Source organism: Hevea brasiliensis, chromosome 7 (genome assembly GCF_030052815.1).
Source record: "Hevea brasiliensis isolate MT/VB/25A 57/8 chromosome 7, ASM3005281v1, whole genome shotgun sequence".
Lineage (NCBI taxonomy): Eukaryota > Viridiplantae > Streptophyta > Magnoliopsida > Malpighiales > Euphorbiaceae > Hevea > Hevea brasiliensis.
In genome coordinates, this window is record NC_079499.1 from 37,348,190 (window position 1) to 37,371,064 (window position 22,875).

The window sequence follows — 22,875 nt, forward strand, 5'->3', positions numbered from 1 at the left end:
TGCATATCATATGCACTGGTGTGTGCCTCTTTTAGAATACTGGCCTTTAATTCCCCATTATCTGGTACACACAGTCTTCCTTTGTAATATAGACACTCATATGCTTTTATCTCATAGTCAGTTGCTTTTCCCTATGAGATTTTGCTCATAATAGCCATTAACTTCTCATCTACCTTCTGCCCATCTAAAATCTGCTGTAGCAGGTTTGGCCTCACTTGCAACTCAGCCAAAATAGCTCCATCTCGAATCAAAGTTAGACGGGCATTCAATGATCTCAAAGTTGTGATGGACTTTCTGCTCAAAGCATCAGCAACTACATTTGCCTTCCCAGGATGGTAGTCAATTACACAATCATAGTCCTTCAGGAACTCAATCCATCGCCTCTGTCTAAGGTTGAGCTCCTTCTGGGTTGGCAAATATTTCAGGCTTTTGTGGTCTGTGTAAATGTAACACTTTTCACCATACAAGTAATGCCTCCATATCTTCAGTGCGAAGATAATTGCTGCAAGCTCTAGATCATGGGTAGGGTAATTCTGTTCATGTGGCCTTAGTTGCCTGGAAGCATAATCGACCACCTTCCCCTCTTGCATCAATACACACCCTAACCCATTATGAGAAGCATCACTATAGACCACAAAGTCCTTTCCTGACACCGCCGTGTTAACACCGGTACCTCACAACATAGCCTTCAACTTCTCAAACTGGTCCGACACTTGTCATTCCACCAAATCGACATTCTTGTGTAACAACTTGGTCATTGGAGCAGCTATTAAGGAAAATCCTTCACAAATCTTCTCAGAATACCTACTAGCCCCAAGAAGCTTCGACTCGCTTGTATTCCTGGGAGGCTTCCATTCCATCACTGCTTCTATTTTCTTGGGATCCACTCTAATCCCATCAGCTGACACTATGTGTCCAAGGAATGCAATCTCATTCAACCAAAAGTCACACTTGGACAACTTAGCATACAACTTCTTTTCTCTCAGGGTTTGCAGAACAATTCTCAAATGCTCATCATGTTCTTCACTGGTCTTGGAATACACCAAAATATCATCAATAAAGACCACTACGAACCGATCTAGGTATGGATGGAAGATATGGTTCATAAGGTCCATGAATGCCGCTGGTGCATTTGTTAGGCCAAAGGGCATTACCAGGAACTCATAATGCCCATATCGGGTCCTGAATGCAGTCTTGGGCACATCTAAATCCTTCACCCTCAACTGATGATACTCTGATATGAGATCAATCTTAGAAAATACTCCTGCTCCCTATAACTGATCAAATAGATCATCAATTCTAGGCAACGGATATTTGTTCTTCACAGTCACTTTATTCAACTGCTGGTAATCGATACATAGCCTCAAAGTCCCATCCTTCTTTTTTACAAACTGCACTGGAGCTCCCCATGGTGACACACTGGGGCGTATGAACCCCTTATCAAGCAACTCTTGCAACTGAGTTTTCAACTCCTTCAATTCCGTGGGTGCCATCCTATAAGGAGCAATGGAAATGGGTGTTGTACCCGGCAGTGTCTCAATAGCAAATTCAACTTCCCTTTCTGGTGGCAAACCAGGCAACTCTTCAGGAAATACTTCTGGGAAGTCTCTTACTGTGGGTATGTCACTCAGGTTTGGCTTAGCCTGCCTAGTATCCACCACATGTGCTAGGTAGGCTTCACAGCCTTTTCTCATCATTCTTCTTGCAACTGTGGCTGAGATAACATTGGACAGGAAATCTGTCCTTTCACCCACAACAGTGATCTCATTACCCTCTGAAGTTTTCAGAGAAATTCTTTTCACTTTGCAATCAACTATTGCCTGATGACGTGACAACCAGTCCATTCCCAAAATCACGTCAAACTCATGGAAAGGTAACTCAATCAGGTCTGCCAAGAATTCATACCCCTGAATCCTTAACGGGCAACCCTTGTGCACTTTGTTCACTACCACACTGTGGCCCAATGGATTAGTGACCAGAATGTCTTGGTCACTCTCCCCTACTAGTATCCCCCTTTCTACGGGTAAGTTAATGCAGATGTATGAATGAGTGGATCCTGGATCCACTAATGCATGCACAGATGCATTGTAGAGGGATAACGTACCCCTGATGACGTCCGGGGCATCTTGCTCCTCCTGAGCTCTAATGGCATAGTCTCTGGCAGGTGGTCTGCTGTCAGGCCTCTCTGCTGGCTCAGACGTAGGCCTCTGTGATGGTCCCATAGCCTCAGATTTGCCAGATTTTCTACCCCTCTGTGGTGTAGGAGTAGGTCTGTCTGCTTGTGTTGGAGCAGCTGTAGTAGTTCTGCGTGGGCAGTTCCTCAGCTGATGCTCTGTCGACCCACATCTTAAGCAGGCACCAGTTACTCTCCAACATTCCCCCTTTGCCATTTCAGACAGTGTGAACATGCAGAAGATGTTAGGGCTGGTCCCCTGAACCCCATCCCTGGAGAGCTGCCCACTGATGGTGTGGACTGACCTCTCCTAGGGGTGAACTGTGGCCTGGGCCCCTGAGACTGACCCTGACCTTGCATCTGACCCAAACTCTGTGCAGATGGACCTTTGAACTTCTTCCCAGGTGCAGGAGATGAGCTAGACTGACCCAGGCCCCTCTTCTGTTGTCTACCCCTTCTGGTCTGCTCACTGATTCTCACTTTTTCAACCCTTATTGCAGCTTCCACTAACTTACTAAATTCTGTGATTCCTAAGGCAGTGAGCTGAATCTTTATGTTGTCATTTAGTCCCTCTTCAAATCTCTTACATCTTTCAGCTTCATTAGGGACTATCTCCCTTTCGTAGTGGCTTAATCGGACGAATTCCTTCTCATACTCGGCCACTGACAACTGTCTCTACCTCAGGTTAATGAACTCTTCTTCTCTCTTCCAGATATACAGTACCCCAATATTTCTTCTTGAATTCTGAGAGAAAGAAGTCCCAAGTTATAGCTTCTGGCTGCACTTCACTGGATACCGTGTCCCACCATTCATAGGCATCATCTTGCAACAGAGATATGGCAGCCTCTAGGTTTTGTTCAGGAGTGCAGTGGAGTTGTTTTAAGACTCTGCCTGTTCTGTTCAACCAATTTTCGGCTGCAACAGAATCATCTTCTCTCTTGCCAAAGAAATCCACTGCCCCAAACTTTCTTAGCCTTTCCAGGTGTGATTTTGGTTGTGGAGCTGGTGGTGGTGGTGGCGGTGCTGGCATTACCCCAGCCATTTGTCTGAAAAATTCGGCCATTTGCTGGAACATGGCCTGTGGAGGCTGGGCAGGCTCTGCTTGAGCTGGCGGAGCAGGTTCTCCCATACCCCCAGTCTCAGCTACTGCAGATGGAGCATGACTCTCCACTTCCTCCTCAACTGCCCTCTAAGATGTAGGGTCCATATCCTACTCAAAATAAGAAAGACAAACATGTCTGCATTAGGGTCACCTCGACTCTTACAAATGCAATGCATGGTATGGACTCAATCTAGGCCCAGAAAACGCCTAAACCGTGCTCTGATACCACTAAATGTGACACCCCTTACCCGGCTACAGTATATCCGAGTAAGCTATGTCACACGGTGTACCGGCACACTCTATTTTACCTTAATTAATTTTTTTAGTCAAAGTTTTGAATATAGTTTGTGAACTATAGTTCATTTATTGAAATTATAATTTATTTGAGGTTCCGAAAATTTTATAGAAAATCCGGCAGAGTACCGGCTAAAAATGGAGAAAACAGTTCTTCGGAACTTGTTAAAAACACTTCCAAATAATTTCCAAACAATCCCAACTTCAATTCATCAACAAAGTCTCAATATCAAGATCCCAACAACGTTTCTCAATTTCAGTTCTCAATCATCCATTACATGTGATAATCAAGTATAAATCACAAATAGATATTTACTTTTCCATTCACAAATACAATTTTCATAATTTACATGAATATCAATATACATTACACAAGTTTAATTACATATGAGAAAATCAAAATTTATTACAGAATGCCAAAATGACACCTAGTGTCCTACCAATGCACTGCAGAAGTTGAGGTGACACTGACACTGTGCAGAACTGTAGGATGGACTCACCCAATCTGCGGTCTACTGGGCTCATGATCTGTATCTCCAGAACCTACGAGTGGCAAAAGCAACGCGCTAAGCAATAATGCTTAGTGGTGCAATAATAAAATAAAAGAAATAACAAGAAATAAATATGTAACGAATGTATATGCTTAACTTATTAGGTATTTGTATATCATTTACCTTGTCCACTTTTATTCATTTGGTTGCCCCAAGTAACCTACACTAGACGACTAGACTGGATAACGGGTAAACTGGCACTGGGTATCTAGTACCTCGGGCCGTCACACCATCGGTCACATATGCATCTCCCGGTGTGCAACAGAACAGCTAACAAGCTGTAAATAATATCAGGCACAAAGCCAAATCTCAATACAAGGTCAGAATGGCTAAAAGCCATAAAATCACAGAATGGCATATTGCCATGTGCGATCGCTAATCGAACCCTATTGGCATGCCAAACTATCCAAACCAATCTTGTTAGGTATACTAGGGCATTTGATACTTTAAAATTCTTCAATCTTTAAATTTCAAGTTTCGGTGTCACTATTCACCTCTTTGGTCAACTAAAATGTTGACTTTTAGGTAAAAATTAGGTACATTGGTTTTGGCACTCCCAACATACCACATTTTGCATTTAAAACTTGTTAGAATTGGTCACCATTACCATTTCTAACTTAAAACCAAGAGGGCAGAAATTTCAGTTTTTGAAGCCTAAGTTTATTGTTCCATTAAGCACTGTTACAGTGGGAATTTGAAGAAATGGAAAACATGAAAGTTGTTTCTTATTTTGTCTAGTTGAATTTCATTTTTGAATCACTCCATTTGGAGTTTTGTAGCTCAAGATATGGTCCAAAAACCATAGCTGGCCGGATTGAAAAAACTGCAGAATTACCAAATCTACAGTACCATGAATAGTGACTGTGACTGCCATTTGGGTTAGGTTCTGGTCATAATTTGGGGTAGGTTTCTTCATGAAAGTTGTTTGTCTGTGTCTTAACTTGTTGCTGTAAAAATTTCAGGTCAATTGACCATATCTACAGTGAGTTATGGCTTACTGTTCATTTGGTCATTCTGCAGAATTGGCTTGCAGGGTACCCGGATTGGGGCAAACTTTTGGTCCTCTTGCTTTGGTCTTTTGGGCATGGTCTCTTCAGCAAAAATGTGCCATTATAAGTCTAGTTTCATGTCCAATTGGCCAAACACCAATTAGACCTACACAGCCAAAGTTATGGCTGTCTAAGTGGGCTGGAATCACAGCCACCCTTGCTGCTATCTCTAGGCAGCCTACCATTCCACTTTGCCATGCCATATTTCAGTCCAATTTATGGTCAACTTACCTCAAATGGTCACTAATTGACCATTAGAATGCTCTTTAACAATTTCATAAGCAAAGTCAAATTTTCACTCCTAAACCCTAGCTCAATTTCAAAGTTTTCACAAATTTCCTTAGTTAACTCTTTCATTCTTTGTATATATATATGTATACACTTTAAACATAAGCTCTAGTTCACTCTAAGTCCATCAAACAATCAAAATCATTCCTTCATTAGGGCTGCCGAAAATTGAAGATACTCTAACATATATAATTTACTTCAAATTATTACAATTTCTTAACTTAAATTGATGCTCTAACAAAGATTAAAAGAATGAGAGAGGAAATATAGCACTAACCTCACTTAAAAGCTTTTCAAGGGCTCTAATTCTTCACCTTTTCTTCACTTTCTAGGCTGCCAAACACTTTCCCAAGATGAGTGGACAAGTTTTAATGAAGAGAAGAAGGGATTTTATGGTGGAATGAAGAGGGGAAATGGAGCTTGATGGAGTGTTAATGGTGGTTTAGGGCAAGGGCATGGGTTCGGCTGGTTGGGGAAGAAGAATGGCAGATTGTATTTTTATTTCTTTGGTCTTGCTTGTCTCTTTTATTGGTTAATTAAAGGGTTGTTTAATTATGATTGGTGGAAGCTTTTAAATGACATCTTAATGATGTCATATTTGGCTTTTTATTGATTTTTCTTTTCTTTTCTTTTCTACTAACTTCAAATTAATTTTTCATCAACATTAATTCATATTTTATGTCATAATAATTATTTACTCAACTGGACAAGTCGGCCAAAAATCGTCTCTGAAGGCGAAATGACCAAAATGCCCTCCGTTTGGCTTAACGGGTTAAAATTGTCTGTATCGATTGAAAAAAATTTTCTAGGTATTTTCTTGGCATTCTAATGCCATGGGAACCTCAATAACCCTTCTCTGGAGTCCCAAAAATTATTTTATAATTTTTCTCCCGGGTCTAGGGCTCCTAGTTGCGAGAACCGCAACTTCCCTCAGGGTTACCCCTCGCTAGGGCACCGGCTCATTTAACTTGGTTGAATTTTATTGCTAAAATTTTTACTAAATTTTTCTTATTAATATTTGAGTTAATTATGGTTCCTCACTTTAGTTTAAATATTTTTTTGGATGTTCTAGCCATCCGGACCGACACCGGTCACCGGAACAGTAGAATGTACGAAGTAGTTACCGGGAGGGTGTTACAGTCTACCTGCGACAGTAATAAAAAGCTATCGCTGAGACAATGTCTCAGTGGTGCACAACATTAACCAAATACAAATTTAAATCACAATTCATAATTCAAATAAATAGTGGATATTTAAAAACCATAGTTAAATTCAAGATAATACTGTCATAAGGAATTTAACACAATATCACAATAAATCTCAGTAATCAAAACATAGTTAAATTCAAAAGACAGTAAATGTCAATAAGAATTTAAACTTCATTTCACAAATTATCAAATCGCATAACAACACAATTTAGTCGAATAATTTAAGAATACAGTGTTGCCAATTCATTCACAACTTAAGCCATGACACAAATTTCCGATCAATGCTGCGTTGTACACCACGACAAAGCAATCACAACCCCACTAATCGAAATCAATGAGGAAGGGAGCTAGCTATATAATGAGTACTCATCCGATCACCTCAACTGGTAAACCATAGAGGGAGAAAAATAAATGATCACGACTCCATAAATGGAGAAGGAAAATAAACGATCACAACCCCATAAATGGAGAAGGAATGATATGATACTGTCATGCTAAGTGTGAACACAAAATCAATTCCAAACATTTTATTCAAATGATTCGTGAGAATCCAATAAATTTCCAAAGTTATAATTTCATTCACAAAATGGCAACACAATTCATAATTATCTTTAATTTCCACAAAAACCATTTACAGTGCTTTTCAATCAATAGTATCCATCAAATCATTTACAATGCTTTTCAAGCAATAAATATCCATTCAAACACATTTCCACAATTTAAAACAATAATGTACAAATAGTCATAATTCATTTCAATTGAAAAATTCAAAAGAAATACTGTTGTGCACAAACACAATTTAAATCAATAACATACAATTAATCATATGAATCTTATTCAGAGTAAAATCAGTTGAAAACTAGTTGTGCACAAACCTCTGATGACTGTCTCCTGGTCTGGACTCAGTGTTTCCTTCCCTTTTCCTGAGTATTTGGTAACTGAGAAACACAATTTGAAGTGTTTCAGTGCTAAATTAAATTGTCTCTAATGATAATGTTCGATAAGTAATTCACTGAAGGCTATTATTTGCTTAATCACCTAATATACCGACCTTCGATGCGTTTTAGGTAAATTAGGTTTTTGTATCATTAATATGTCACATTCGATAGGGTTTTAGGGTTGGTACGTTTTACCAAACTCATTTCCTTGTTTAGTGCATTTTAATGCAACTTGCTGGATTCTGGGATACTAGTTTGACCTAGTCGGACGACCTAGTTCCCTCGGTTTTCGGGTTTTGGTCAAAACTACAAACTTGTAGATCTATGGCTTATTGCACGAGGGGCAAAATTTCAGGTCATTCTGAGTTATGTAGACCAAGTTATGGTTATTTTACTATTGCTGGTCAAATGGCATCAAATTAGGTCATTTTAGGTCAATTTGGTCAACTTTGGTTCGGCCAATTTTTGGACCCGAATTTGTGCAAGCTGTTTGACTTGCTTATGGTCATTTCTGGGCTTTGGTGTCTTCATAAGACTTGTAGGTATGGGTCTTAACTATTCATGGCTAAAATTTCAGGTCAATTTGACCTGTCTTGAGTGAGTTATGGCCTAAACACTAACTGCTGCCCAATTGGTCAGTTTTCAGGTTTCACTTGCACTTAATCCGAATTGGTCATTTTCCATGTCACCTTGCAAGCAGAATTTTGGTATGCTTTCTTAATGAAAGTTGGCACATTTTGTGCCTAGTTTCACCTCCAATTGGTCTCATACCAATTGAGATTGCACATTTAAAGTTATAGGTTAAAATGCCTACTGCCCTTAATTACCTTGCTTAAACATACATCAATGACACATTTACCTTACTATATGTCCACTTCCCTTACCAATTCTGTTTTGGTACATTACCAAAACCATATACCACTTCACTTTAAAGTCACTTTGGGCAGATTACACACATCCTCAATACACCAAATAAACTCAAATTTACAAAGTCTAAGTACAATCACATATACACCTAAACATTACTCATTCTTACATACACTTTACACAACCAACCTATATACATATCTATCAATCCTCAATGTCAATATTCTGCCAATACCTTCATGAACTCATACATTTATCAAAGTGTCCTAAGGCTGCTGAAATGTTCTACAGTGCCAAAGTGTCCCACAATTCGTCAATCTCCAATTTAAGTGCACAATCACCACATTTTCATGGAAATAACTTACTAGGATATTAAATCCCTCTACTCAACATGAATTTACATCAAATATATGTAATAATAAATCATTAAATACATAACTCCATGGCTGTCCAAAATGGACATATCAATAACTCCTCAAACTTGAAATTATTCTTCACAAATCCAACACCCATAACATGTACACAAAGTTTAACAAAGCAATATTCAAAATTGTAAACTTACCTATGGTTGGAACTTGCTAAACCTTGATTAAACTTCTTGATTTTGGTATCAAGCTCTTCCTTATAATGTGTAGACAATCTTTAATGAAGAATCCTAAATGATTGGAAGTGAAATGAGGAGGTTAGGTGAGCTTGAGAGAAAACGGCAATGGAGGTTTCATTTCCTTCAATTCAGCAAGGTTAAGGGAAATGGAGAAGATGAACATTTCAGCTTGTATAATGGAATTACAGCTGCCCCATTATGTTTTTATTTTATTCATTAGTGGCCCACTCACACTAATTAATCATATTATAAGTTTAATTTCCCTTTATCCCACATTAAACCCTTAATTCTTGCTATTCACTTTAGGTACCACCAAATTAATTTTTCATTTTATTTTCTAAGTGTAATATTATTTATTTTTAATGGAAATTTAGGTCAAAAGACAATTTGGGATGTCGATTGGCCATAATGCCCCTATTCGGGTTGCATTCCCGATTTTTCGGTAACACCGGGTTTTGTCCGTTTTTCGATTTCTCACTTTTCTTTGTACTAATTGTTTAATTTTTCTTTAATATTTCTAATGATATTTATACTTCAATTGATGTCTCTTTAAGTCCTAAAAATATTTTCTAGGGTTCCCCGCAGTCCAGGGCTAGTCAACGGTCCACGCCGTGACTTCCCGGTGCGGTCACCCATCGCTAGGGTTCTCGGCTCGCTTAACTTGGTTACATTTCTTTGCTATTATTTTTCCTTTGTTTTTCTTGAATTTTCTTTTCTTGTATTTCATTATTTTATGTCTCCTCACTCATATTGAAGTGTAGTTTTAGGCATCCTAGCTGTCCGGACAACACTGGTCACCGGAACAGTAGAACGCACTACCGAACTTAGGGGTGTTACAATTCTCCCCCCCTTAAATAAATTTCGTCCACGAAATTTTACCCAATAGCCATCTTACAATAGTCATACGTTTATTTTCTCCTTTCTATATGATCGTATAATCTTTTTTTTTTTCTCAAATTTGTATAAGACTTTTAATAATCTAATACAATGTTTAATTTGTTTGGATAACACCAATCTCCTCTTACTATTATGCTGTCTAATATTTCGGTTCACGTTGCTTCTTGAATGACCCTTGAGGTCATGTTAGAATCATTCATCAGTCATTGGTCCTCTGACCATTCTGGTCCATAGTCTTCCTCACATTCGTAATATTTCTTTGTTATATATGAATCAACTATTCAAATCTCTACTTCCATAACTCTTTTTATCTGTCAATATTTTATAACTTACTTTCTTTTGTACCGAACTATAACCTTTCGATATTCTAACTTTTGAGTTTTAGATCCCTAAGTAGGATTTTCAAACTTATTTCTAACAATTAAATTATGTCCTGGCATAACTATACAAAAACAGATGCCGTTGGCAACTATCCTCATCTAGGTGTACTATCAAGTAGTACGTAGCCCTACACAATAATCTCAAGTTAATACTGTAATTTGCAGTTTACAGTATAAACAATCAAGAACATTGCATAGTTACTACAATACATCCCAATAGATCAAACTTTCTTATCCTTTATCCTTTTTAAATTCACTGATATCCGAACTTATTTTGATTACAATATCCATTAACAATTACTAACAGTAACATCTCTGCCTTCATCTAGAGCAATTCTATTACTGTAACTTACTTTTACGTCCTCTTGCTTTACATTAAATAGGCTCGCCAATTAGCTTTATAATTTATGGTGTGTCAGGAAATACTTTTCGCCGATAAACTCTTGCAAAACTAATTTCACTTATTATCACAATCCCTATCCTAAAGGACTAATCACTAATGCATCAAAAATTATTTCCCTGACCTCCTGTCCTAGCGGACTTGTTACTAGGACCTCAAAGTCCATTTTTGTACATGGAACAGCAATGCAATCAATGATGCTAGCACTCACATAAGAATGGGTAGAACCCAGATCAAATAACACAAACACATCTTGGTTAAAAGTTGAGAAGGTACTAGCCACAACATCAGATGTCTCGGCCTTTTCCCTCTGTCTCATTGCATAGACTCTGACCGGAGCACTGTCTTGCTCTGAATGGTTCATTGTACCTTGGCTGCCTGCTGGGCTACCTCTACCCCTGCCTGTACCTCTACTGGGTGGTTGTGAACTTCTAGTGACAGGGCTCTGGACTGACCCTTCTGCAGTAGTAGGAGGTGGTCCAACTCTACGACTACTGGTGCAGTCCTTGGCAAAGTGTCCTGTGCCTCCACAGTTATAACAGGCTCCAATAGCCTTATAGCATATCCCACCATGATATCTTCCACAATTTTCACATTGGCGGGAATGGTAGGAACCTCCGGTACTCTGCTGACCAGATAGAGGAGGTTTCTGTCCTGAATGTCTTCCCCTACCAGACTTCTTGCCACCTCTGCTGTGTCCCTCATAGTTCTTCCTCTTTCCAGTAGGACCACTGGAACTCTGTTCTACTGATTTTCCCTCTTTCTCTGTCTTCTCTGATTTCTTTTTCTCAGGAGCAGCTTCAGAATCAATTCTTTCTAACTCTAGAGCTTGAGAAATAAGTTCAGAGAAGTTAGTGTGTTTGAAGCCGAGTACTTGTAGTCTGATACTGGGCTTCAAGCCGGTTTCAAACCTCTTGCATCTCTCCCTGCTGGTAGCAAGTAAACTTACTGCATAATGGCTCAGACGGGAAAATTCTCTTTCATACTCAGCCACTGATCTGCTCCCCTGTTTCAGACTTAGGAATTCTTGTAGCTTCTGGTCTACATAAGCATCAGGGACATATTTCTGTCTGAATTCCCTGAGAAAGTCATTCCATGTTAATACTGCTGGTTCTACTAGACTGTGGGGAATGGTTTTCCACCAGTCATAAGCATCCCCCTGTAGTAAGGACACTGAGTATTCAAATTTGAGCTCCTCTGTACAATGTAGCTTCTTGAACACCCTATCCATCCTCTCTAACCATTGTTCAGCTTCTAGAGGATCTACTGTCCCCTTAAACTCTGTAGCCCCATACTTCATCAATTTGTCATACTGCCTAGTAGGAGATTGTGGTTGTACCACTGGTGTCTGTATTGGGACTTGAATAAGTACATTACCAGCCATTTGTTGAAAAATTGCAGCCATCTGCTGAGCGAACTGAGCAGGAAACTGCGGTACTGCAGGGGCTGGTGCAGCTGAACCACTGACATTATGTAGGCCTGGGGCATCCCCTTGCACCTCAACCTCAATAGATTGATCGACTGAACGATCACCCTCTTCCATGGTCAATTCGAGGATCTTAGACCTCCTGAACAATTAACACAAGGAGATTTCCTCCCGTTAGTGCATATTTATAATGTAATGTATTGTATGTATCAAACAATGATATTGAGCAGTTGTACTATGAAGAAAGAATATTCAAGTAACAGGTGAAAACAGAATTTAAAAACTTTGCTCTGATACCACTAAAACATGTCACACCCTACCCCTCTGTAAGGCATAACATGATCCCGTAGCATACCTAATGAATTACCAACTCCGTCTACTGATAACCCATTAAATACACTACAAGGGATTTTATAAACTTTTCTTACTTCTTTTATAGGGGTGAGCACTATTTACAGGTGTAAAAACCTTTTTTGAACTGAAGTGATAGAACTAACACATTTGAATTATTTGGAATTTCTGTAAAAATTTTGGCAAAGTGCCATCTGTATTTTGGATAAAATAGTTCTTCAGAAAACCTGTAAAAAGCACTTCAATATATTTTCCAAATCTCAAATCCAACATTTTTCTCAACACAACATATTTCTCAACTCAAATCTGCAGTGATTTTTCAAAGACTGAGATAAAAGAAATATAATACAATTTTTAAAAGCCAAAATAACTCATAATTTACTTCACAATGTCAATGTACAATTTTAATTTACAACTGCTCAAAACCAAAACAATATGTACATACAGTGATCATACATTACCGCACAAAATACAAAATGCGGTATACTCGTTATGCCCGAAAATCTCTCGCTGAAGGTAATAGCAACCTAGTCTCACGCCTGTCTGTCTGCTCACTCATGCAAAGAATAAAAGCTATCACTGAGACAATGTCTCGCAGTGCACAACATTAACCAAACACAAATTTAAATCACAATTCATAATTCAAATAAATAGTGGATATTTAAAAACCATAGTTAAATTCAAGACAATACTGTCATAAGGAATTTAACACACTATCACAATAAATCTCAGTAATCAAAACATAGTTAAATTCAAAAGACAAGAATGTCAATAAGAATTTAAACTTCATTTCACAAATTATCAAATCGCATAACAACACAATTTAGTCGAATAATTTAAGAATACAGTGTTGCCAATTCATTCACAACTTAAGCCATGACACAAATTTCCGATCAATGCCGCGTTGTACACCACGACAAAGCAATCACAACCCCACTAATCGAAATCAATGAGGAAGGGAGCTAGCTATATAATGAGTACTCATCCGATCACCTCAACTGGTAAACCAGAGAGGGAGAAAAATAAACGATCACGACTCCATAAATGGAGAAGGAAAATAAATGATCACAACCCCATAAATGGAGAAGGAATGATATGATACTGTCATGCTAAGTGTGAATACAAAATCAATTCCAAACATTTTATTCAAATGATTCGTGAGAATCCAATAAATTTCCAAAGTTATAATTTCATTCACAAAATGACAACACAATTCATAATTATCTTTAATTTCCACAAAAACTATTTACAGTGCTTTTCAATCAATAGTATCCATCAAATCATTTACAATGCTTTTCAAGCAATAAATATCCATTCAAACACATTTCCACAATTTAAAACAATAATGTACAAATAGTCATAATTCATTTCAATTGAAAAATTCAAAAGAAATCTCACAGTGCACAAACACAATTTAAATCAATAACATACAATTAATCATATGAAATCTTATTCAGAGTAAAATCAGTTGAAAACTAGTTGTGCACAAACCTCTGATGACTGTCTCCTAGTCTGGACTCAGTGTTTCCTTCCCTTTTCCTGAGTCTTTGGTAACTGAGAAACACGATTTGAAGTGTTTCAGTACTAAATTAAATTGTCTCTAACGATAATGTTCGATAAGTAATTCACTGAAGGCTATTATTTGCTTAATCACCTAATATACCGACCTTTGATGCGTTTTAGGTAAATTAGGTTTTTGTGTCATTAATATGTCACATTCGATAGGGTTTTAGGGTTGGTACATTTTACCAAACTCATTTCCTTGTTTAGTGCATTTTAATGCAACTTGCTGGATTCCAGGATACTAGTTTGACCTAGTCGGACAACCTAGTTCCCTCGGTTTTCGGGTTTCGGTCGAAACTACAAACTTGTAGATCTATCTCTTATTGCACGCGGGGCAAAATTTCAGGTCATTCTGAGTTATGTAGACCAAGTTATGGTCATTTTACTATTGCTGGTCAAATGGCATCAAATTAGGTCATTTTAAGTCAATTTGGTCAACTTTGCTTCGGCCAGTTTTTGGACCCGAATTTGTGCAAGCTGTTTGACTTGCTTATGGTCATTTCTGGGCTTTGGTGTCTTCATAAGACTTTTAGGTATGGGTCTTAACTATTCATGGTTAAAATTTCAGGTCAATTGGACCTGTTTTGAGTGAGTTATGGCCTAAACACTAACTGCTGCCCAATTGGTCAATTTTCAGTTTTCACTTGCACTTAATCCGAATTGGTCATTTTTCATGTCACCTTGCAAGCAGAATTTTGGTATGCTTTCTTAATGAAAGTTGGCACATTTTGTGCCTAGTTTCACCTCCAATTGGTCTCATACCAATTGAGGTTACACATTTAATGTTATAGGCTAAAATGCCTACTGCCCTTAATTACCTTGCTTAAACATACATCAATGACACATTTACCTTACTATATGTCCACTTCCCTTACCAATTCTGTTTTGGTACATTACCAAAACCATATACCACTTCACTTTAAAGTCACTTTGGGCAGATTACACACATCCTCAATACACCAAATAAACTCAAATTTACAAAGTCTAAGTACAATCACATATATACCTAAACATTACTCATTCTTACATACACTTTACACAACCAAACTATATGCATATCCATCAATCCTCAATGTCAATATTCTGCCAATACCTTCATGAACTCATACATTTATCAAAGTGTCCCAAGGCTGCCGAAATGTTCTACAGTGCCAAAGTGTCCCACAATTCGTCAATCTCCAATTTAAGTGCACAATCACCACATTTTCATGGAAATAACTTACTAGGATATTAAATCCCTCTACTCAACATGAATTTACATCAAATATATGTAATAATAAATCATTAAATACATAACTCCATGGCTGTCCAAAATGGACATATCAATAACTCCTCAAACTTGAAAATTTTCTTCACAAATCCAACACCCATAACATGTACACAAAGTTTAACAAAGCAATATTCAAAAATGTAAACTTACCTATGGTTGGAACTTGCTAAACCTTGATTAAACTTCTTGATTTTGGTATCAAGCTCTTCCTTATGATGTGTAGACAATCTTTAATGAAGAGCCCTAAATGATTGGAAGTGAAATGAGGAGGTTAGGTGAGCTTGAGAGAAAACGGCAATGGAGGTTTCATTTCCTTCAATTCGGCAAGGTTAAGGGAAATGGAGAAGATGAACATTTCAGCTTGTATAATGGAATTACAGCTGCCCCATTATGTTTTTATTTTATTCATTAGTGGCCCACTCACACTAATTAATCATATTATAAGTTTAATTTCCCTTTATCCCACATTAAACCCTTAATTTTTGCTATTCACTTTAGGTACCACCAAATTAATTTTTCATTTTATTTTCTAAGTGTAATATTATTTATTTTTAATGGACATTTAGGTCAAAAGACAATTCGGGATGTCGATTGACCATAATGCCCCTGTTCGGGTTGCATTCCCGATTTTTCGGTAACACCGGGTTTTGTTCGTTTTTTGATTTCTCACTTTTCTTTGTACTAATTATTTAATTTTTCTTTGATATTTCTAATGATATTTATACTTCAATTGATGTCTCTTTAAGTCCTAAAAATATTTTCCAGGGTTCCCCGCAGTCCAGGGCTAGTCAACGGTCCACGCCGTGACTTCTTGGTGCGGTCACCCATCGCTAGGGTTCTCGGCTCGCTTAACTTGGTTACATTTCTTTGCTATTATTTTTCCTTTGTTTTTCTTGTATTTTCTTTTCTTGTATTTCATTATTTTATGTCTGCTCACTCATATTGAAGTGTAGTTTTAGGCATCCTAGCTGTCCGGAAAACACTGGTCACCGGAACAGTAGAACGCACTACCGAACTTAGGGGTGTTACATGGATACTTATTGATTGAAAAGCATTGGAAATGGTTTGAAACCACAGCTATCATGTATATTGATTGTATTCCTCACTAGCTTGTCTAGTGGGACGAATTGAATTCCCTCTCTGGCTGAAGTGTTGAGGTGTGTGCCTATGGAGGACGAATCGAATGAGTACTCATATTTTTGCTAGCTAGCTATGTTATTCCTCATTAGTCATCGAATTTTGGGACGAATTGAATACCTCATTAGCCATCGGCTTTTGGGACGAATTGAACTTTGGAACATGATTAAGCTGTGTGTGATTTATTGATATGTATTATGAGATTATGAAATGGAGTTAAATTCTTATTGACATTCACTGTCTTTTGAATTTAATCATGATTTGATTTATTGAAATTATTGTGATATTGAGAAATGGAGTTTAAATTCTTGTTGACATTTACTGTCTTAAATTTAACTATGGTTTTAAGTATCCACTATTTATATAATTTATGAATTGTGATTTAAAGTTGTATTTGGTAAATATTGTGCACCACTGAGACATTGTCTCGGCGATAGCTTTTCATTGCTGTCGCAGGTAGACAGACGGACAGGGCAGTAGACTAGGTTGCTAGAGCATTCAGCGAGAGAGCATCGGGTATATTGAGTATACTTCATTTTGCATTTTGTACTTAATGTATATTCATTGTATGTGTATTTTGTTCTTGGTTTGAGCAGTTGTAAAATAAAGTTGTACCTTGAAGTTGTAAAATAAATTATGAGTTATTTTTACTTTTAAAATTTGTACTGTATCACTTTAATCTCAGTCTTTGAAAAATTATTGTGGAATTGAGTTGAGGAAAATATTATGTTGTTTAGCTATTGGAGTTGAGATTGAGAAATATATTGAAGTTTCTTTTTTTTACAGGTTTCCTGAAGAACTGTTTTATCCAAAATACAGATGGCACTCTGCCAAAATTTTTACAGAAATTCCTAATAATTCAAATATGTTAGTTCTATCACTTCAGTTCAAAAAGTTTTTAACACCTGTAAATAGTTCTCACCACTGTAAAAAGGAAGTAAGAAAAATTTTAAAATCCCTTGTAGTGTATTTAATGGGTTATCAGTAGATGAAGTTGGTAATTCATTAGGTATACTACGTGATCATGTTATGCCTTACAGAGGGGTAGGGTGTGACATATTGTGCACAAACCTCTTTTGTCGATTCAACTTACTCAAACTTTCGTTTCTCCTTCGAAGATCCCTTTCCAACTGAAACACATAAATTTAAAATGCTTCAGTATCCATTTCTAATACTTAAATTCCAACAATTTCTTTACAAACTTATCTTCCTATTACGGTTTATAAATTTTGAGTCTTTCACATTTTTGTGTTTGGTGGCACTATTCATGTTAAAACGTTGACTTTTCTATACTTAATAGATTTATTAGTTCTAATTGCGCCCATATACCACATTTTGGGTGTCAATTTTGTTGGCATTGATTGCCAATTCAATTTCTAGGTCTCCTAAGAGAAATTATAATTTTTCAGTTTTGGTCCCCTATTTTCTATTGATCCATTGGTCTAGTCACTGTGAGAATTTGGCTAAGTTTTCTTCATAGAAGTTGTTCCTTATTGTCTTAAATTTAATTTCCTTTTTGAATCACTCCATTTGAAGTTTTGTAGCCCAAGATATGACTACTTGAATGGGGCTGCCAGATTTAGTGTTGCCCAGAATTTTGGGCATTTTCTGGATATTAGCAGTTTTTGGTGTGTCGATTGTAGGTGATTTTTCAGATAGGTTATGTTCAAAATTTGGATTTGTTTTTTCCATGAAAGTTGTAGGGCTATGTCTCAACTTTCCATCGGTATAAAATTTAGGTCATTTGGACCTTCCTAGACTAAGTTATGATCATTTAAGTAACTAATGTTCATTTGGTCATTTTTGTACAGGGCAGTGTGCCCAATTCCAGATTTAGCCTAATTGTTCACTAAGTTATAGTCACTTTCTGGGCATGATTCCTAAATGAAAAATGGTCCATTTTGTGTCTAATTTCATTCTCAATTGGCCTCACACAAATTGGGTTGATAAAGTTATAGTTTTGGTCCCTGAAAAGGACCTAGGTCAAGCTGTCAACATCTGATCACTAACCAATCCGAATTGAAACTTAGTTCTAGCAATTCACACACACCACAAATGGTCACAATTGACTATTTCTCAACTCAAGTAAGGTCCACTACATCAATTGACCAATTCCAAACTTTTTCTCTAATTTTTCAAAATGCTCAAAACCCTAGTTACATAGAGTTCAAATCTAATGCATTCAAAACATATACCCATACTTCACATACACAACTCAACCTAAACAACCATTCAAATAGCTCAAACTCATTCATTTCAAACCCTAACTAAAGCTGGCTAAAATTCTCTTTTGTTCCTCAATAATTATTTTCTTTTGATTTTAAGTTAAGATCTAAGTTAATTGAGTCATACATAGAACAAATAAACTTAAATTTCCCAAGTACAAGTGCTTACCTCCATTAGAATTTTCAATTCTTCCCTTTCTTCCTTTTCTTCTTTTCTTTTCTTCTTCTAAAGCTTCCTCAAGTTGATCTAACAAACTTTTATGGACTAGTTTGGGGTCAAAGTAAGGTTTAGTGGTTGGAAGAAAGCTTAAAGCATGCTTTAATGGAGGTTTTTTGTGAGAGAAGAAATGGGATAGAGAGAGCTACGGGAATGAGGAGAAGAAGGAGAAAAAAATTGTCTTTTTAATTTTGTTTTTTTTATCCCTTTAATTAACTTAGTCAAATAGAATAATTAAATGGTAATTATTTATGAGGTAATGCTTAGGTCATGTAGGTGATGTCATTATTCTAATTTTCTTTTCTTTTTCTCTTTCCTTTATTTTTCCATAACTTCTTAATTTAATTTCCGATTCTAAAATTTTCTTTTCTTTGATTTTATTGGAAAGTTAGGTCAAGAGTTAGCTCTAGGGGTGAATTGATCAAATCGCCCCTCGCCAGTTCAATCCGGTTTACAAGTTATTCGGTATTTATTCCAGATCTCTAACCTAATTATTTGACCTGCTTAACAACTCTTTTTCATGATCTTCGCTTTTCCATTGTGTTCGCAATAGTCCTAAGGACTGCGGCGTCATATTTTTTGGTTCGAAATTTGAGTTAAGACTGATCTCGTAGTCACTTCCCAGGAAGGTCACCCATCGCTGTGACTCCCGGCTTATTTAACTTCTTGTGCTTTGTTTTTCTTCTTTATACTTAACTATTTGGCAATTACTAATTATTTGTGTTCAAAGCTTATATAGGTATCTTAGACGTAGTTCTAATTCTCTTAATTATCTGGACCGATACCGGTCGCCGGAACAGTAACGTATACCAGACTATGCAAATAGGGGTGTTACAATTCTCCCCCCTTAAAAGAAATTTCATCCTCGAAATTGTGTCTACTATCTGTTTTCAAATAGTCATACGTGTTATTTTTACATGTTTTTCTTACATTTCTATGTAGCCTCATCGTCAGAATGATGGTCCGTAGCATTTTAACTAATAATATTTACATATCGATTGCTCACCTCGTGTGCCAAGTTCCTTATGAACTTCTGTCATAAGTTAATTTTGAATTCATTTCAATTCTAGAGGTAAGCAAATCTGTGTGCTAATGGATCCACTCTTTCTAGGACCTCGTGTGATCCTAGATAATGAGAACTTAGTCTTTCTCCTTTTTACATAATCTTATAATCTTTATTCCTTTGAGTCTGTGTAAGACTTCTGACAATCTCATGTAATATTTAATTTGTTTGCACAATCATAATCTTTTCTTATTGTTGCTTTAACAATTATTTTCCTTTGTAATCTCTCTCTCTTTTTTTTTTTGTTTTTTTTTTAATGACCTTGTTGGTCATATATGAACTACTTATCTCTTTATTGGCCATAGGTCCATAACCATTATCTTACCATCTCCATTTATGGCTAAGGCCTATGTGCTATTTTGCACTCTCTTGTTTGCTTTTGTTTAACTTATTTCTTTCTTGATAAAATAGTTCAGGATATCGTTATGCGTTTTAAGTAGGTTGTTTGCCCCGGTGGCAATTCCTCATCTAGGTTTTTCTCATTTTTTACTGTTCTATTTGTTTCTTTTTTTTATTCCACAACTTAACTTTAATTATTTTATTCCTTAATCTTATCTTCTTCCTTAACTTGACTGTCGAGTCGTGATTTAGCACATCTTATCATCCCTAATAAATCTACTATACTTTAATATTACTTTGATTTGGTCCTCTGACGATTCTAGTCAACACTTTAACTAATATTCATAACATTTCTTTATTACATTTGCACCAACTATTCTAATTTTTACTTCTATATTTTCTTTTATCTACCGATATCCTATAGCTTATTTTGCACTGATGTGTAGTCATTACTTTCTTTTGTACTGCACTATAACCTTTCAATATTCTAACTTTAGAGTTTCAAATCCCGGGTTAGGATTTTCAAACTCCTTTCCAATAATAAAATTCTGTCCCGGCAGAATTTTACCAAAACAGATGCCGTTTGCAACTATTCTTATCTTGATACACTATCAGGTAGTACGTAGCTCTACACAATAAATCCCGAGTCAGTAATGTAATCTGTAGCTTACAGCACAAACATCAAGAATATTGCATAGTTGCTACGATACATCCCAATAGATCAAACTTCCCTATATCTTATTTTTTTCAAATCTACTAATATCTTAAACTTATTTTGATTATGGTACCCACTGACATCTATCAGTAGTAATACCCTTACCCGCATCTAAGGTAGCTATATTACTATAACTTACTTTTAGGTCCTCTTGCCTTACCTAATTACGCTTACTAATTAACTTTATAATTTATCGTAGTCTAGGAGATGTCTCTCACTAGAAACTTTTCCAAAATTAATTCCAATCACGCTTATTATCGTAATTCTTATCCTAAAAGACTAATTACTAACACATCAAAATTTATTTCCATGCACGGGAATAATAGTAGAACATATAATTTTAGCATTAGCATATAAATAAGTAGAGCCGGAATCAAATAGTATATAATTATTTCTTTCAAAAGTTAAGAACGTACCGGAAACTACATCTGAAGTCTCTGCTTCTTCCCCTCGATGCATGGCATTCCATCTTTCTAGTGTATTCCTCTGCTCGAGTTAGTCCATTGTGCTAGGATTACTCGAAGTGTTGTCTTTACTTCTGCGTCTGCCCCTACTGATTATTAATGAGCTTCTAAAATCAGAACCTTGGACTGATTCCTCTAGTGTAGTATGTGGCATAAATCGATGTGCGCTAGTACAATCTCGAGCGTAATGCCCGATTCCACCACAATTGAAGCAGGCTCTAGTAACCTTATAACAAATACCCCTGTGTAACTTGCCACATACTTCACAGACACGGATAGGGTAGAGACTTCGAATTCCTTACCAACGGGTTCTCGATTGCTTCCACCTTGAGGATCCACCTCTGTCATATCTATAAATTCGGGGTTCCTCAAATTCTTTTCTTTTTCCTAATTGACTATTCGAGTTCTGACCCATAGATTTCTCACTTTTTTCTATTTCATATTGCCCTTGTGGGGGTTGAGTCTGTACTTGGGCTTGAGCTTGGGCTGACAAACTATCAGCCATTTATTGGAAGAAGGTGGCCATTTGCTGTGCAACTTGTGCGGTGAATTGTACTGGTGGAATTGGTACAATTGAGCCTTCGACACTTCGAGGAGCTGAGGCCTCCTATTGTGCCTCAACCGTATCTGATTGTTCTACTGGTTTATTCCCCTCTTCCATTTCTATTCAGAATTTTTTTTTTCTCGGGATAACCTACACAAGGAGATTTCTCTCCATTAATTCATATTTATGATGCAAATATATCATATGTATCAATTTAGGATACTTGAGCAGTTGTACTTATCAAAGGAAATATGTACATGCACAATCAAAATTCATTTCAAAACCATGCTCTGATACCACTAAAACATGTCACAGTCTACACCTCAGTAAGATGTAACATGATCCCGTAGTACATCTAATGAATTACCATACTTCGCCTACCTGTAACCCATTAAATATACTACAAGGGATTTTATAACTATTTTCTTACTTTTTGAAAGTGGTGAGCATTTATAGCAGGTATTAAAAATATTTACTTGAAGTTTAAAGACTAGTTAAAATTTTTGTATATTTTTATTTTTATGCAAATTTCAAAAAATTTTCGGCAGAGTGCCGTCTATATTTGGGAAAAATAGTTCTTCAAAACCTGTGAAAAACACTTCCAAATAATTCATTTCAATCCAATTGCAACCACCAAAACTCAAATCATCACAAATCCAACTAATCTCCATAATTTATGACAATTGCAAAACATTTAAGTAAATCCATTGTCATTGCATTGAAAATATTTGATTTCATTCACAATATAGTTCACAGCCATAACAAGCCAAAAGACAATATTTTTACATATGACTGTACAACTGCTCAATG